Genomic DNA, 9,916 nt, shown 5'->3' on the forward strand with positions numbered 1-9,916 from the left:
TGGTCGGGGTGTTTCCTTCTATCCTTCTTCTTCTTTCCTTCTCTTCTTCTTCTTTTTTCTTCTTCTTTCCTTTCTTCTTCTTCTTCTATCCTTCTTCTTCTTTCCTTTCTTCTTCTTCTTCTTCTTTCCTTTCTTCTTCTTTCCTTTCTTCTTCTTCTTCTTTTTTCTACTTCTTTTACTTCTTTTCTTTTCTTCTATTCTTCTTCTTCTACTTCTTCTACTTCTTTTCTTCTTCTTCTTTTTCATCTTTTTTCTACTTCTTTTCTTTTCTTCTTTTTCATCTTTTTTCCACTTCTTCTTTTCTTCTACATATTCTTTTTTCTAACACTAACACTAAATTTTCTTCTTTTCTAACACTAAATCTAACACTAACACTAACACTAACAATTAAACAAGAATTAAACAGCAAAAAAAGAAAAACAGAAAAAAATAAAACTCACCGGAGCAGGGGCGACGCTGGCGCCGGGGTGGTGGGTGGGTGGGGGGCAGCGGGGCTCCGGGGTAGTGGGATGGCCGGGCGGCAGGGGCGGGGCGGGCCGGGCGGGGGGGCGGGGGCGGGCGGGGGCGGGAGGGGGGGGGCGGGGGCGGGGGGGGGGGGGGGGGGGGGGGGGGGGGGGGGGCGGGGGGGGGGCGGGGGGGGGGGGGGGGGGGGGGGGGGGGGGGGGGGGGGGGGGGGGGGGGGCGGGGGGAGGAGGTCGAGGGAGAAGAGATGAGTAACGGGCGGGGGAGGGGGCTCGGCCGTTAGTTAGGTTAGTTAGGGTAGCCTTTGCCGGCCGCCCTCCTTTGCCGTCCGCTTTTGTTCATATTTGCCGTCTGCTGCGGACGGCAAAGCGGGGGGACGTTAAGTATTTTTTAACCAGCTCCTCAGTGGGGCCCCCTCCCTCTTTGCCGTCTGCTAGCGGACGGCAAAGATTCTTTGCCGTCAGCTAGCGGACGGCAAAGAACAGGCTGATGGCAAAGAGCTTCTTTGCCGTCTGCTAGCTGACGGCAAAGAGCTGGCAGATGGCAAAGTAGCTGATTCCAGTAGTGAAGGATAGATGAAAAGGTATACCTAGTTTTTATTTGCCTTCAGTTTGTGGTAATTGAAAGGTTAACCAAGCACAATGTGCACATGAAACACACTACTAATTTAGTTAAAATAAGGCAACATGATTTTTCAGCAAAAAGAATGTTATGGGATCTAAATGAAACAGTTTGTTTAGATATATCTAGTGTCGTTCAAATCTAGTATGGCCTTGACAGAAGCCATAGACATCCAGCCATAAAAATATCACTGCCTATAGGTATTTTCAATTACTATTTTTACATGCACTAGCTATAGGTAGATAACATGGATCCAATAGTTACCCTAAACAAATTAAGACTCCAAGACGCCAAATCAAAATCTGCTCACTTGCACACATGTACATAGTTTGAACACGCCGTAACTCATAGAAAGTAAATGCTCATAGTACTAAGTAGTAGGTCATATTGTCCTGAAGTGATCTTGCTTCAGGGGATTATTTAGAAAAATGTCAAAAGGAGAAACATACCTAACCTTGAACAGTTTGCAACATGGCCCCTAAGGCAATCTGGGCAATTCACATATCCACATTTTACACAATCTATAGAGCTAGCGGCACATTGTCCTACCTAGCCACTCATAACACCTTTGTCATCCATTGTTCTGACCTGCTGCATTCTCAATTGCACTACATCTAAATGTTGCATCTGAAATCACATGAATTCATAACCTGGGCACTACCGAGAAAGCTTCGCTGGACGCAAAAAATTGTTGCTTTTCTTTGGCCACTGTAATGGGAAGTACCAGTCTCCCCTGCTCATCTCTCTAATATTTTCCTACTAGCTCTCGAAGAATTGAAGCCTCTACTAAATATCCATGTTTTCCAAGTGTTGTGCTTGACAACGGGTTGCTTTGCCAATAGAACGCAAAATGGATCTCGCCAAAGACCATGGCACATGGCAAACACCAATTTTCCAGTAGTGGATGATCATTTGCACTATTCCGGACAACTAAGCTCCAAATGGCAGGTCGGTATGAGAAAACATGGAAAATACTTGGGTATATGCAGTATCCTTCATTTTTCAAGCAAAACCGAGGAGCTTGACTACACGCACAAAGAAATGCTCAGAATAGCGCATTTTCGAATCAAATTGAACGACACAACTAATTCATGTAAAAAAGGGTACTGCAAATCACAACAAGCAGACTGCTACAATAATAGTTGAATGCCCAGCATCATAATTTGAGCTTGCAACTCCTTCATTTGAACCAACTTGCTGGAATGACCTTCCCTGTCTTGCGATGACTAACATCACGCGTACTTCCTAAAACGCCAATTAGTAGTAAATGCATTAAACAGTAGTAGATAATCAACTACGTAGGCAATTTTTACAAATACTAAATGGAAACACAAAGAGGATTACAACCTTACTTGAACCCAGTCTTCAAAAAAAAATCCTGGGGATATGCTCAATTTTCTCCCAGTTTGGATGTCCCACTGTTTGACAGTACTTCATTAAGTCACCATCACAAGAATAAAAATGAAACAACTCAAGAGACCGGGATAGTGTTGAAAGCGAACGGATATTCCAACATCCAGCATCTCTAATTCCATGAGCAATGTGAGGTGCCGCACATTGCCTGGTATGGCGTCCCAGCTATAGTACCAAATATAGAGCACATGAAGATGAGGGAGAGAGTCGAGCTTAGGACCAGGTCCTAGTATAAGAAAAGCAGGCAACAAAGCATGAATACCTCATCCTCGAGCGTGGAGTGGCTCTGAAGCTTAGCACATGGTTTGACTGATCCGTATGCAAGTTGCATATATCCTGCACACCAAATTTGTCATGCATCCGTCTGCAATTTGTGTATAAACGATCTGGCACATGTACCCGGCTCCAATTCCACAACCTGTCACCCACAAACCAAAGACCATCCAGAAGGCCATTCTGTCAGTGATGCAGATGGAGGAGCGACGGCAGCAAATGCGGGAGATGTGGATGTGGCACAGAGATGGGGAGGCTGTTCGCCGACGATGTTGAGTACGACTGAGCCGCCGCCGCTGCCCACTGGCACCTCTCCAAGGTTCTTCTATTCCACTGTAGCCGCCATCTCACATGCTCCCATGACCAATATCTGTGGCCTGTGGGGACGCTACTCAAGGTTAGGGATGTAGGGGCTGCTAGAGACGGGAGTGGCGGCGGTCGGCGATGGAGGACGGATCCAGTTCAAGGGAAGAAGAAGGGGGAGCAGAAGGGAGGGGATGTTGCGGAGGCCCGCACTCTGTCGCCATGCGTCTCCTGGAATTGGGATGGGAGGAAGGTTGCTCGGGAGGTAGGCTCGAGGGAGGAGCTGGAGAGACGGAGACCAATACTCCCGACGTGAAATTCGGGCGTGGACTCCGCGAGGAAGGCAGCGGCACCGCCGGCCGCGGCGGGGGTGCGCCCGCTGATGCGTGGGGAGGGACGAAGGGGATTGCCCGTGATGCTTTTTTCGAAGGGCCGCGGATTGAATATACCAAACTACAGGGACTTTTATGTAAAAACGAAATGTCTTCACAGATCCACTTAAATAGGGACTGCAGGTTCAATTACCAAAAACCACAAGGACCTTTCTGAAAAAACATCACAATGGTGAGCAGGCGTGCAGAAGCGATAATCCCTTTATTGTTAGGAAAAGATATGATTCACAAATACAATGATCTCAAAATAATAAGGTTGAATTCGAAAAATTTAAACCAAATTATGTTCTACTAAAATGTATGGATCAGTAATATCTACATATTAAATAACGTAGACGCGCGTGAATTCATATCAGTATGCATGTTTGATAGATTAATTTTGGTTCTAGTATAAATTACATGTATCATCAGAATGAATTCAAATATTTGAATCCCTTTTATGTTTAATCCTTTCACTCTCATCTCTCTCTTATGCTCCTTTATGTAGCTATCACTCTCTTTTCTCCAGTTCACCCGCACACTCACTTCATGTTTCTCTTATTTTCGCAAACATGGTCTCTCGATGTCTCCCTTGAGAAGTGTCACACTCTCCCTATTATTATACATTACATGGTTTTCATTATCTCTCACGTCTCTACCGTTCTCTGGTATCACTAGGTACCTAAGCTTTCTTTTTCACTGCCACACACGGAGTCTCACTCATCTTTCACTTTGTCTTTCTCTATGGGGTTCTCTCTAGATATGACTCTTACCACTAAAATTATTCTCTCCTGCAGACACAACATTTGTTACGGTCTCCTTTCCGTCTCCATCCCAGTTATAAAACTGACAATATTGATTTGTTTACCGATCAAACTCCCCCCTCTCTCTCACACACACACACAACTCCTGCTTCCACTCCCCTTCCCGACTACCATCTCTTTCTCACACACATAAAACTCTCACTTTCGCACCCCCGGCTCGTATTTCTCTCACAAACATTGATCGACTATCCTATAGATAGGTTTATACACCCGCACACTAGTGCTTCCACTGTCGCGTACATGTCTCTCTCGCGCTCCATGTATCTTTGTAGATTTTTCGTCCCTTCTTGAGACACGCCCTCTCGATGGTGCACACACACATTATCGCCTCATTTTAAGCTGATACCTCTCACACACACACACTCTTTGTGTCTTTGTCACAGATGCACAACGTCCTCCTGCTCTCTCCCTCTCTCTCTCTCACAAACAACACACACACACACATGGGCTTTTTGCAACAACTAGCAAGATGCCCATGCGCTGCACGGAACATCAAGATGCATTCGTATGAGTAGTTTATCTTGTGGGAGAAAAGGATGAATGAGGAAAGGCATTATTTGCAAATATGGAGAGGGGTGTGGGCATCTTTTTGCAAAATTGCCATAGTTTCCTTCCTATCCGTCAGATATAAATTGGACGGCCTATGTTGTAGGATGGCAGGAAAAACATCATCACCAACTTTGTTTTCTATCACTACTCTTATAAAAAGCATAGTCGGTGATGATGGTGTGCTTGCCATCTTGCAACATAGGTTGTCAGCTCTAAATCTAACAGATAGAAAGAAAACTATGACAATTTACCCACACTCCTCTCCACATTTGTAGATAAGGCCTTTCCTCGTTCATCCTTTTCTCCCACAAGATCTTGATGTTCCGTGCAACGCACATGCATCTTACTAGTAAGAGTAGAAATTAGAGATATACCACTTCTCGAATCTTGAAACCAATCACATTCCTCCCTTATCTCATCAAAACCGCCAAAGTAATATATTTTGTCTGAAACATAACATATTTTTAGTGATATACGTATTTCATAACTAGACTCTTTTTTCTATAAAATCGGTGAATATGTATTAATCTATTTTGATCGTGTGGCAACGCATTGGCAAATTGCTAGTAGTTATTACTACTATATAATTTTTTGGACACCAGACAAATGGTGGAGTACATATACGAAGGGAAGAGGCGCACGCATGCGGTCGGTCTCTCGTTGTCTCTCACACATGAGAGTTACGTAAAGGCATCGTTAACAAATAAACCCTAAAACCCTAGGTGCACGATTGCTGCATGCGCGGGAACCGAGTGCGTGGTGGAGCGCACCTTTGTAAGAATAGTCAGCTTGCGTGATAATTTGATCCATAGGAGTTGATGGTCGGGACCACAGGTGAACGACCTGGAGGCGGTGGCTCGCCAGTTGCCACTGATCAAGTAGCAATGTTTAAAATATCATTTTTTAGCGGGGTAAGAGTTCCGATTTTCAATGGCGCGTTATAAGTACTAAGTAGTTTTTAGAACGATTGGTATGAAGCGAAAATGGAATTCATAACTACTACCTCCTTGGCGTATGGTTGTATGGGTTTATGTTGCGAGATGTTGAACCTGGTAGTTCTAGGGCAAATACTATGGTTTTGATGTTGGTTTTCAGTAACGAAAATCGGAAGGGGAAGCCCTTCTTTGATAAAAAAAAACTACTACCTCCGTCCTAGTTTACTAGACCGCATCGTATTTTGGGTCAAAGTTTGTCCATGAATTTTACGTGTAAAATGTGAATGGAAAATGACATTTTGTTATACCCAAACAAAAAAGGACTAGAGGGAGTGATCGCTCTGACACGGACGCGACCTCTCATAGCGCAGGCAATGAACCGGTGCGTAGGCCAAGAGGGCCGCACTCACTGTAGGTCCGGCTGAATACGCCTCCTCGCCGCATGCAACATGCTTCAGACTGCCCTACCTGCGTTCATTGAATCCGTGCGTGTGCCAGCAACACGTCCTTCCGTGAGCCGGCCGGCATTTTAGAACACAAAAAATGACCAAAATATAATTAATTATGCATGGCCTTGACTTGTTGTGCTTGCTCTGGTAGTAGGAACTAGAGGTTTTTCTTTATTTATAACTCTCCTTACATTTTTTTTGGCTTTGAAGTGAATCATGGTTGTGGACATTATCTATGAATGTGCTTACATGGAATGTTGGGCTTGCGTGTGAACTATACCATGTCCAATGCTTCGTCTATTATTGTTTGGAAATTAATTGTTGTTATAACATGAACTGAAGAAGAATTATTTTGTGCCACATCAGTAGATGCACGGACATCACAACAGGCATGCTGACTGGAGAAACATTTGAACCTAGCCATTATGAAGGAAAATTTGTATTGACAACTATTTTAGATAGCAGGAGACGCCTAGCCTGCTCTGCCTCTGCTAGCTTCTTTCTGGCTTCTTCCATATCTTCTTTGGCTTGGGTGAAGAGAACATCTGATTGCTCTTTTCGCTTCTTCAGGAACTCAGCTATATTCTCAAGGGCTGCTGCATGCTTTCTTTCAGCCTTTCCTAGAGCCACGAGGACACGAACAGTTGACGACTCCACCTGGCTTGTGTGTAATCTAACATCATCTGGGAATTTGCACCTTGTGTCTAATCCAACATCATTAGGGAACGAGCATCTTGTGAGTAATCCAACCTCATTTTGGAATCATGATCTCGAGGTTGACCATACTTCCCTCCTCACAGGAACTGCATCCTGACATGAAGTTACTTCTTTTTTTAGATCAATACTTAGAGCAACCCATATCCATTTAGTAGAAGCTAGATAAACAAGACTCAGAGAAGTGAATTCAAAAGGAAAAATATAAAAACAGAATACAAGGTGAGAACACCCACTTCCTACATCAAGCTCAAAACGAAAGCATTAGGACGATTAAGACTCTTCTTATTACACATCGAAGAACACGAGGCTAAGAGAAACAGAAACTACAACATATACACATCGAAAAACCCGAGGCTAAACGAAAGTAATTGAAAGGATGTTACTTACCAAAGCTCGTTTTATAGGTTCGGTGTAGCTCCTCTTTAACTTGCCACACTCCTTGAAGATGTCCCCAATATCCAGTTTTTGGTCTTCATTGCTCCTCTGCATGTTTGCACTCGTGGTTTTAAAATCTTAACATGGCAAGAAAAATGTACTAATAATACTCACGCATCTCGTGGGCAACATTAAAGCACTCTTCTGCCATGTTAAAGCATCTCCAACAGAAGCACAACGTGCAACACTTTAAAAAAGCATTTACAACACCGAAATAGCCAGTTTTTGTTGGCCCGGAGTGCTGAGATTGAGAAGTAGAGATAGAGATTAGAGACTAGAGAATAGAGACATAGATAGTTCTCAGCATAGATATACAATAGATAGATAAAAAGATAGATAGTTCAACTACTCCTCGTCGCCCGACTCCTCCTCGGTTATGTCCTCCTCCGACGTCTCAATGTACGCGTGAAGATACCGATCAACTACTCCTCTTGTTGAATTGACCGGCCGCTTTTCGCGTACACTTGTCCTTGCGATAGGCGGCTCACTCCGCCCTCCTCTTCTCCCTCTATGCCCTCCTTTGCGTGTAGAACTCGCGCTCGTTGATGATGTCCTATGGGAAGCGTTAGCGCCATAGCGCCATGGCTTCCTCGTCCATCTTGGCAATGCCAAGACAGTGCTCCCGCCTCCGGTTGTCGCGACGATCCTCGTCGGTGATAAGCCGAGGTAGAGGCGCGAGCTCCTGCGTCCGCTCCCGCGTCGGCACGTTGGGAAAATTCAATGTTCTATGAGGCCACCGGAGGCGCCACGCCGCAGTGTCGTACGTGAGGGCGGCCTCGTCGGCGGTGTCAAAATTGCCGAGGCCGATGCGCATCCCGCGGAACCGGATCTCAACGGAGAAGCCGCCGGAGGGGCACGCGCGGACGCCAAGGTATCCCCAAGTTTCCCGGCGATGCGGCGGCGTGGCGAGAAAGAGCGGGAAGAGAGCGGCGGCGAGGCGCAGTGCGGGGAGAGAGCGGTGGCGAGGCACAGAGCGGGGAGAGAGCGGTGGTGAGGCACAGAGTAGTGGCAAGGCACAGAGTGGTGGGAGGGTGTTGGATTTTATAAAGCGCGTTGGATGCCACGCGCCAAAACTAGCGCGCGCCTGGCTGCTTTTTCCCGCGCGCGCGATCCTTTTGCCGACGTCCCTGCTATCTCTACTCTCTTCTCTACTGTTATATTTATTTTACATTTAATATTTATCTGTACTTCTCTACTCTTTTAAAAGGGGTAATATCATCAGAAGTCATAGAACTTGCGCTCTATGTTTAGTTTGATACTAAAACTTTGAAAATACAAAATTGCAGTCACTTAATTTGACTCAAGCGTGCACATACGGTCACGACATGCATATGTGGGCATATCCACGTGCATGGCCTCACTTGTCAGTGAGTGCTGGCCCTCAGACGACACATTTTTTTTTTGCAAAAAACACCTTTGTATTTTTTTCATGGAAAAAGCCGACCACAACTACGCATCTGTTTTTACAGAAAAAAAAAACCACTGTACTGCACGAATTATCACAAAACCGGGTATGCGTGGAATCAATCTCGCGACCCACACTTACAACACAGGCCAGTTTAGCCACTCCACCAAACATTCACATGTCTATTGTTGATTACAAATACATATTCGATCGTGTGTTATAAATATGTCTACTGTCTATAAATTTCGGTAATAAAAATAACCTTTAGATATTCATGTGTTATAAATATTGTATATCCAAATGAAATAACCTACTTTTGAAATTGTTCATGTATACTTTAAAATTTAAATTTTTATATGAATATTCAATTGTGTCTAATATTTAAATCATATAATCTATTTATATTAAAAAATGTTTGATGAGCTAACTAGAAAAAAGAAAATTAGTCTAGAAAATCTCACAATAATTAGAAACATCTAACCCTTAATTTGGTACATAAAAAAACCACAACCATAGGTTCAACTTTAAAGCAAAAAAATCACCCACCAATGCCATAGAAAATAAGGTCTTCTTTAACCTTCAGACTAATTAACACGTAGCGTCTAATTGTATATGAGCTGCAAAGCAGCCACAATAGGTGCCGACTGCTATGGCAAACCAGATCGATTCCCCGTGCGTCCGTATTCCGGCAACCAAGAAATCCATCAGCTTTGGTGGCTGCTCTGTCGTGAGTTGAAGCAATAGAGAAATCATTTAGGATTGATGCATGTGGCGGATCAGATTGATTACCCCTGTGTATCCGTGTACATCTGTTTTCCGGCCGGCAGGAAATCAATTAGCTTTTGTCGACAGATGTATGAACATGTGAAGTGATCAAAGGATCCAGGTTCGCTAGCTAGGTCCTGCTTGTCTCGCCCTCCTGCCGCTGGTCGACGACAGCGTAGGCGGAAAGAAAGATGTCGTGAGAGACGGTCGCTGCCCGAGATGGTTTTGGCCATGGTCGGTGATGTCAAGTGCTTATCCTCTTGCATCTTCTGCACCAGGCCACTCTGACTGGACCGGCGCCTCATCAACCATTGGCCGGTAAGCAGTCATTGATTTATTTATATGTTCTAGCATCCTGGTAATTAGTCTCCTCAAGTTATAGTCCTTTACTAAC

The 9,916-nt window shown here is 44.6% G+C and overlaps 1 long non-coding RNA gene across 3 annotated transcripts; it reads right to left on the reverse strand.

Moving 5' to 3' along the window:
- Window positions 1-1,512: 1,512 nt before the first annotated feature.
- Window positions 1,513-3,504, reverse strand: LOC125526759. 3 transcript variants are annotated; one of them, XR_007291881.1, is made up of 3 exons: window positions 2,759-3,504; window positions 2,436-2,661; window positions 1,513-2,328 (listed from the first exon to the last, which is right to left on the reverse strand). It is a non-coding gene; the product is annotated as an uncharacterized LOC125526759 (long non-coding RNA). The 3 variants fall into 3 exon arrangements; XR_007291880.1 differs by having other exon boundaries at window positions 2,431-2,661; XR_007291879.1 differs by having other exon boundaries at window positions 1,513-2,661.
- Window positions 3,505-9,916: the final 6,412 nt, after the last annotated feature.

The sequence above is a fragment of the Triticum urartu genome, unplaced genomic scaffold, assembly GCF_003073215.2.
Source record: "Triticum urartu cultivar G1812 unplaced genomic scaffold, Tu2.1 TuUngrouped_contig_174, whole genome shotgun sequence".
Classification (NCBI taxonomy): domain Eukaryota; kingdom Viridiplantae; phylum Streptophyta; class Magnoliopsida; order Poales; family Poaceae; genus Triticum; species Triticum urartu.